The sequence below is a fragment of the Triticum dicoccoides genome, chromosome 3A (genome assembly GCF_002162155.2).
Source record: "Triticum dicoccoides isolate Atlit2015 ecotype Zavitan chromosome 3A, WEW_v2.0, whole genome shotgun sequence".
NCBI lineage: Eukaryota > Viridiplantae > Streptophyta > Magnoliopsida > Poales > Poaceae > Triticum > Triticum dicoccoides.
The window spans coordinates 100,503,297-100,512,050 of NC_041384.1; the positions used below are offsets into that span (position 1 = coordinate 100,503,297).

Consider the following 8,754-nt stretch of genomic DNA (forward strand, 5'->3'; position numbering starts at 1 on the left):
TAAGTTATTCTTCACCCGAGATAATCTTACGATCATTTCATAATTAAATTACGTTTCAAATTCAAATAGTTACATTCCTATTGATTCACTATGTAAAATTTGACATAAAAAAATAAAAATATAGGTCATAAGACAAGAAAATTTGCAGTTTATGTGTATTTTAGACTATGTTTTTTACGTTTGTAATTTTATATAACATAAAATATTTTTTACGGTGATTATATATTTTCTTACAGTCCTTTTTGCGTCGGAAGTAAGACAAAACTCACGGAACGTAAAATTATGATGCATTGATGATAAAATAGAGGGGGTGAAGAATAACTATTCCTCACTCAGGATGACGAATAACGCGACCCTATATATATATATATATATATATATATATATGAGAAAACGATTCGACCTTCTCCTTTGTTACATCTTATTATCCAGTAGCACGAGGCCTCGGCCGATCATCGCACGGATCTGTTCGACGTCTTGCGGTGGAGGCAGCCTGCAGTCCACATTAGTCTCACCGTAAGAAACGAAAAAAAAGGTTTCAAACGCAGCAGCCTTGACTCGTCCATCGCTGAAACTGGTGCCCTCACGAGAAGAAAGCAGGGTTCCCTCCGCCGCCGCCGCGCCCCAGTCCCTCCTGCTCCGCGGTGCCCTTCCTCGCCTGCTGCCCCCACTGCGGTCGTCAAATCAGAACGAGAACGAGAGGATACGCCGCATCTCGCGGGACGCCCATCCGTTGTACTCCACATCTCGCTGGCCTCCTTCCTGTTCCCTTCGTCACCGACGGGGAGCCCTGCTGACGACGAGTTGTTCCCCAACCGAAGAAACGGATCAAGGCCATGGGATCCAGCCAGCGACCGTCCCCTGGATGCATCACCTTGCCAAACGCTTGCTGGGGGCAGCATGGACGAGCTGCTCGTCGACAATGCGGGGAGGACAGACGAGCTGCTCGTCGGCGTCCATCCCGCGCGTCCAGTCCTTGCCGACGATGGCTACTCAGCCACCTCGTCGACGTGTGTTTCCTGCTCGCCGCCTGGTGTGTCTCTCTTGCTCACCTCCCCTGGATCCCACTGCCCCTCCATGATATTCCTATTTCGAGGCAAGCAAAGTGTTTAATCAAATGTGACTACAGACTGTTTTCTGTGCTGCTACGTCGTCAATTTAGAGTGTGTAGAAGTTGTTGTCCCGGGTGTGTAGATGATGTGGTGCGTGGTTGCTTGTGTACGTGTTCATATATATCTTAGGCCTCCTTTGATTCATAGGATAAAAATGTTGTAGGAATAGAAAAATCATAGAAAATGAGATGACATGCATCTCAATTCCTATAAAGAAAGAGATGTTATTTAATGCATAGGATAAGAATTTTTCCATTGAATCTTAGCTAATGTTTTTTTCCTCCAAAATGTGAAGGATCCATTCCTACAAACCAAAGGGCCTCAAAGAAAATTTTCCTATGCAAATCCTATCCTATAGAAATCCTATGCCATTTCTACAAACCAAAGGAGGCCTTAATTGTTGGCTGGTACTACAGGTTGCGAACGGCGACAACGAGTAGGAGGCAAGTGTATTACGGCGAGCAGTGAGACAGGGGCATGAAGCAGGTGTGCAAGGCCACTTGCTGCTACACTAATTGCCTGACGGAGCACTGGCCGCCGGCTCCCCGGTGCCCACCGCCCGCCGGTGGACTCCCTGGTTGTGCACAATGGAGATGAACCTGCGTCGGCACCCTGCAGCCTGGATAGAGCTTTGCCAGTGGTGGTGATGAATGTGTTGTCTGCGCTGGTGATGTCACTCTCCATCATCAACTTTCAACACCGGCTATCAGAGTGTAGAGATCATATCGTGGATTTTTTTTCCAGAGATGTTCTCCCGTCGTTGTTTGCTGTCGAATTTGTAATGCATTCTGTCCCTATGTCTGTGTCTTCACCACTTCGTCCTCCTGCACAATCAACAGAACATAGCAACTGCCGCGAGTTGGCCATTCATCTCTTCGAGTGATTCAAACCTAGGAAGCCTGCTACTTGTGCAAGCAACATGTTAAGAAGTTTCAGTTTTCTCACTAATGCACCTCAATTGGTAAGGATAGAAGAATGTCAGTTTGCTTTATGTTGGTTTTCTAATTTCTACATATTCCTTTCTTACAGACTCTGCCTTGAAGGAAATCTAATTATCTAGGTATATGGAAAGGAGGTAAATTCTGTAAAAGGACAGACCCAGTGCATAGAAGCTCCCACACAAGATGGGGTCTCGGAAGGGATTATAGGAACCTAGTCTTACCCCTGCAAAGTGCAATGCAGAGAGGCTGGTTCGAACCCAGGACCTCTTGGCACAAGTGGGGAGGACTTCACCACTGCGCCAGGCCTGCCCTCAAAGGAGGTAAATTCTGTAACTATATATTTGTGTGTACTCATGCTCTGCTATGCAGATTGAGGAGAAAGAGTTATTTTATTGTGATGATGATTAATCTTTTCATCTTGTGATCTCCTTTGCTCCAGTTGTGCTAATATTTTTTTGCACATCAGTAGGACTGAAATGTTCCAGATACCAGTAGGTTTTTTTTAGTTCTGTCTGAGTATCTTGATTTTGGAAAATGTGGTGTACTGATGGCTCATGAGGATAATTTCCACTAAGTACTCCAGGTTAGCCTATGTTCTTCTAAGCACAACTGTTTGCATCTGCCTAATCTGCATAGAAAAATGTGCATCTGCCTGGAAGCTCAACTCTTACATTTTTGGGCGCAAGTAGTCAAAATAGTACATTGGTGTAGACAAAGAAGAGTTGAGCTTCCAGTACGCCATTATAACCACTTTTCCTAACTACCTCTCTCTGGTTGGTTGAAGGTGTGGAGTTTAGCCCTGTTCCACTGTAAGGAAAGCCATGACCTCCACACAGATGATGCAAGCGGAAACAAGCTAGACTCACAACTTTGGTTTTCAGGCACCTTCACCCACAAATATTACTCTGGTACTAACAGGTTGTTAGTATTATATCAGTATACTTGTTCAGCCTTTCAATGTGCTGGTCCGAATATTTAAACAAGGAAGCAGGCTCAATTGCTCATCAACCTACTATTGCTGCCAACAAGTAGCCAGAAGCCCATAGAAGACATCTGCATTGATCACAGAAAAATGAAGTATTGAATTTGTAGGACGCTGTCAACATTGTCATCCTAATCTGGTTCCAACATATTCAAGATGTGGAGATTAGCTCTTTGCTCCAACAAAGCCATGGCCTTCAATTTTGTTGTTAATTTAACAGTTGTTTTGGTTGTGCCGATCGATCGGCATATAAGAGCCAATTTGGTTTCCTGTGAACTAAAGCTTCCTATTTTTCATGATTATATTAAGAGCTTCCTATTTTTCATGGTTATATTTAGAACTCACAGATCTCCTTCACCGCCACACCTGACCGGCACATCATCCAGATTCAAGAGGTCCCTACCACTGCATCCACCCTAAAATCAATGTAAAAAAAAGGAAGTTCTAACCCAATATCTCCGTCTCCTATGAACCAATTTTAAGCCTGGTTGATGGCAAGTGCATTGCATGTGTAAGTAATCTGGGTTGAACCTACTTGAGGTCTTGCATCACTTTTATTACTTCAACAGAAATTGTGCACATTGTACGAACTACCCATTAATGGGTAGCTGATATATATAATGCATGGTTAATAATAACTACTTCAGGTTATCCCTTCTGCTATATTTTTCGTACTCGCTACTTTTGTGAGATCTGAGCTGGTAGAGAAAACAGATCGGGATATTCGCTTCTTACCTACAGATGTAGTGAGGACTTACCGTATCAACTAGTCATTTGAAGAATTAACTAGAAAGCATTTAGTATATCTTCAGTTATGTTGTCATGGGCTGTGCACACGATTCACAGACAAAAAACCAGCACCGTGCATTGTTTTTTACATGCGTGAAGCATGTACAACAAATTTGCTACTAAAAACAATCACCAGCTAGCTGAATCAACGGACACTCTATGGGAAGGTGAACAAGCATACTAAATAACACGAAGCAGAGTAATTCCAAGATATGTTGAGAATTCATTGCAGTGGACTATGTTGTGATTCGATTTTTCTTAACCTTGATAATATTGTCTTGGATTTGACATGGTGGTATATACTCCCTCTGTCCCAGAATATAAGAACGTTTTGACACTATGCTAGTGTTAAAAACATTCTTATATTTTGGGACGGAGGGAGTATGTTTTAACTTCCCTAGTATCAAGGAGCCATCTTAGGAATTACTAATAAGCAGCAAAGGAAGGAAAGGATTGATATAAAAAATAAGGAAGACGTGCGAGAAATAAAGAAAGAAAAATGAGTACTACGTGTATTTGCCGCGTCCTATGCTGGTGGGGCTGGAAATAAGGAAAGGAATAATGAGTAAGGAAAGGGAAAGTACTCAATTGAGCCCGAGCTCACAGGATCCCGGAATCTGTACCCTATATTCACCTCGTGATCAGCGTTGCCATTGGTATAGCAGCAGGTATATGGTCATCGTTATTATTTCCAGCAACAGGATATGGCCCACCACTCAGATAACTCCGTCAGGTAGCCTGCTCGTGGATCAGACGGGAGTGGATGGCTCGGACCGTTTAGTCATAGATTCTGGTCCCCGAGTCAACGTCCCTAACCTGCATGAAAGAGAATCGTTTAGCCATGCATGTCAACAAAATTGTTCATATGAAATCATGGTTTTCCATTAAAACATGTAGAGACAGCGAGGAGATCGCCAAGTTCTCACTTATCACAGGCACACGTGTTGCTGCAGCTGGCCCTAGCACACGACGGTGATCACCGGAGACACGGCCGGAGAAGAAGAAGAAGGACACAAAGAATTTCCGGGTGCTCAAACACCCTGCCGCACGAACGGTGTTTTCTGTTTTTTGACCTCGAGCTTGAACTCGATCTGTGCGGCAAGTACACAGGCGAGGAGTGGGCTTTATACATGTGTGTTCAGACACGCCATGCCGTGCACACAACCTCGCACTCCCCATGTCCCGCGCTCCGCAGCTCGCGCCCCCTACGCGCACACACGCGCTCCGGGCACGACTGGGTCCAGCGCCTGACGCGGTCATACATCCGTACGCCTCGCTAACAAACCCATGCACGCACGCACACACCCTCGGTCATGCACACACGCGCCCGAGCCTGCCACGGGCCGAGTCCGACGCGTCCACTCGCGCACACACACGCACCGCGTCCACGCTCGCCGTGGCTTATTGCCCTACAACACGCTCATCTCCATGGTTAACTGATGCTTCCGAAACAGCGGGTGCCTACAATGGACACCCATTTTGCTTCTTAGTATTCTCACCAAGACAATTGATTCAAGGTAGAGTAAGCAGAGCAAACGTACCTCGATCGAACGATTGCACCCCTTCGAGCACTCTTCAGTTGCTGTGATACTGTCAGTGAAGATGAAGCACGGGAAACTCCTGAAGCTCTAATCAGGCCCTTTCCAATTGCGAATGGCTTGACCTCCTGGACCCCCATCGCCCATTTGTACACAGTCGCCCCACACATGTGGTTCGAATTTCAAACGGAAGCACAGCATGGCCATATGCATTTACTCCTCTCCATTATTAAACACGCGAAAGGATAGGTTGGCTTACCCGTGGCAACCACATGAACTGCAACGCAGGTCACTCCTGCACACTAATTTGCATTAATTTGAAATACAGTATAATGTCCAGGACACCTTAATTAGTCTTCCAGTGGAAATTCAGACATATCCATCAGGCAACTTCAGTTTCAACGGGAGAAGGTTCACACAAACATTAATCTGACTTCAGACGCAGCCGCCAATTTATTCTGGAAAAACCAGACGAAAGTCTCACAGCTGTCTGAACACGTCCACAACATATTCAGAAAATTCAGATCATACAAACTAGATGAAAGAACACATATCAGTTACACAGTACAAAACCAACTAGCTGATTACTCCTAGCTCAATGACATCAAAAACACTCAGACAGAATTAAACAAGTTATTGCTGATTATTTATCGAGAAATGCCTACAGGTGAAAGACAATTATCTCAGCCGTAGTTCTGCTGCTTTGTGACAGTTGTTCCGGCCGTGTCCTTCAACTCCACAGTTCTTGCATCTAGCCGGCTTACGAGGCTGTTTTAGTATGTCACCGCCTTCAGGACATGTTGTCCGCTTGTGGCCTTGCTGCATGCATATGACACAAAACCCTGTTCTTTTACTTAAACCTTCATATGGAGCTTTCTCCCTACTGGTTGTCCGTCTGCCCACTTGTTTACGCTTAGCTGGTGCTAATAAGTTTGAAAGCCTAATCGCATACTCATTTGCTGAATTGCTGTCAGCGTTGCCCACGCTAACATGTCATCTACTCCTTGATATACATCGCCTTCTGATTGTATCCTGTTCAGAATCCTAATATTGCCTGCTAACCTGTCTTCCAGACATAAACCATCTCTGACTTCTGTGAATGGCTTCATCTCTGATGCACATTGCTTGAACAATGCAATCAAATGTTCATAAGCTGCTACACTTGAGTTGCCCATCCGCACAAGCTCCATGGCTTGCATGTACATATTGAAATGTCGGAAACTAAACGGGTTTTCTTGAGCATTGTCCCTCTGGTACTGAATTAGGTGCGTTGAAGGATATCTCTTGCATCTCTGGTCCACCTCTTCACTATGTGCTTCTTTGGGATTTCTGTCACACGGATGAAGGCACCTGCATAACATAACAGAATAACACTTTGCCTTGTGAGATCTGAATCATAATTTCAATATTACAGAAAACTAAGAGGTGTACATATACTAATGCCATCTATATCACCTTAAGGATATGGCTGCACAACAGCCCCATGTGTGCAAATTGACCACACTTGCAGTCAAATTCCTCCCCTCCTTCAAGCACCGTCACCTTGTATGAAGTTCTGCACCACTTCTCTCTTCGTGTTGCATCTGTAGGTATTGCCATATACTCTTTACCCTTTTTGATCTCTTCCACCTGATATGCACCACACTCCTATAGTATATGACCGAATTGCTCAAATATAGCTCTAGTGTATATCTGCCCAGCATGTCTCTCGGTTGCCATATTTGCTCGCATAAGGGGCCTCCCCTGCAAAACCAAACATCAGTAAGTATTAATTGAAATAATTCGTATAACAGCAGGATCACTAGCACAACTTATATAGAATGCCTGGTGCTTACGATTGTTGTCCGCTTCTCCTCATAATTTTCCTCGACTCCCTATCAGAAATTAAACTCATATACTTCCTCACAAAGATATGCATTGGGCATCCATTGTCCTTTGACCCCAGCAATCTCATGAGGGCTGGCCATTCACAGCGGCAGGAACGAGTATTTCCAACTTTGTCCTGTTCACATTTAGTCTGCTCTTCCCATATCTAATGCCAAATCCTTTCTCCCAGGAGTACAAATTGTAAAAGTCGTATGCCTCACCAAGAGTGTCGAAACTTGTACCTATCTTTGGCACAATGACTCTGTCTCCTGGATGATCCGCAAATTCCCTCATGGTCTTCTCCAGCGCTGTGACCCTGTCCAGGCAAGGAGCCCTGCCTACAGCAGCAGCACCTACACGCACTCTGTCAGCCACAGCAAAACAACAGCCAGCTGGTGCTTTCAGTTACAACCGTTTGTTTGATTTTATATTTGCGGTTATTATGTGGATGAACGATTACTGCCTCTCATATTAGTCACAATCTTCTTGGCATAATCAACATGAAATAGCTCACAAGATTTATATATGAATCATGGATCATGTTTATGCCTGTGTTGCCACATGAATTCATCGGTTACTGCTTACAAGACTAACAGGACATCTGCAATGAACCTAACAAATTCTGCTAGATTTTAGAAGCTATCTTGTAGTACCTTTGTATCCAACCAGGTGTTTTGGGGTCCAATTGCTCTATGGAGTGCTCGGAAGTCTGGGCCATCTCCGCAGTTCCCGTCTCTGCACGACAGATCTGGGCGTCCGCACTTGAAGCCGCCGGTGCTGGAAGCTCAACCTCCGGCTGCGCGGTGATTAGGAACCGCACGGGCTCCATTGTTCTGTTGTTATCAGTCACCTGCTCTAGCAGTGTTCTAGTTAATCCACACAAATATTTCCAACGAGCGAAAAAGAAATCCACATTCAAGATTCGCAAAACAGAGGGGCATGGAGGAGATTCTGACCTGTTTATCGGCTGCATTAAGAACTCCATGGCCGCCGGAGCAACTGCGAGCTCGCTGGTAGGCGGCAGCGCCCTGGGCGCAGTCAATCTCCCCACCGTTTCGCCGTAGGGGATGAGAGCGCAATCCAACTTCACCGCCCTACCACACAGTGGCCACCCCTGCTGCATTTACTGCACGCGCTGCCGGCGCTACCGGAAAGCCCTCGACCTGATCCACGGATCAGGATGCCGACAACCAGCCGCGCCATGGCTCAGGCTAGAACCGTCGACGTCGTGCGAACTTCCGTTCATCCAGGCCCATCTGTCAGGTCTGTATAGCAACGTATACCAAAATTTCCCCGTTTCACATGGCCCCACCTACATCCATTGCACCGAATCTCACAGCTATTCTGGACGGGCGTGATTCCGAGCTCCTGTGAGCTCGCGATCAATTGCTCCACGTCCGTAAGGAAAGGAAAATGGTGGGGCTGGACCTGGAGAAGGAACGCTCAGCCAGGATCATCGACGTCCAGCATGGTGACCATGACGACGACATGGCCATCTACGTGTGTCGATCATATCCACCTCCGAG

General features: G+C 45.6%; 1 long non-coding RNA gene across 1 annotated transcript; it reads right to left on the bottom strand.

The window, feature by feature from the left end:
• Nucleotides 1–6,123: 6,123 nt before the first annotated feature.
• LOC119271324 lies at nucleotides 6,124–8,313 on the bottom strand. The gene is made up of 5 exons (XR_005134489.1): nucleotides 8,185–8,313; nucleotides 7,882–8,078; nucleotides 7,198–7,592; nucleotides 6,818–7,105; nucleotides 6,124–6,712 (listed from the first exon to the last, which is right to left on the bottom strand). It is a non-coding gene; the product is annotated as an uncharacterized LOC119271324 (long non-coding RNA).
• Between the last annotated feature and the right edge of the window lie 441 nt (nucleotides 8,314–8,754).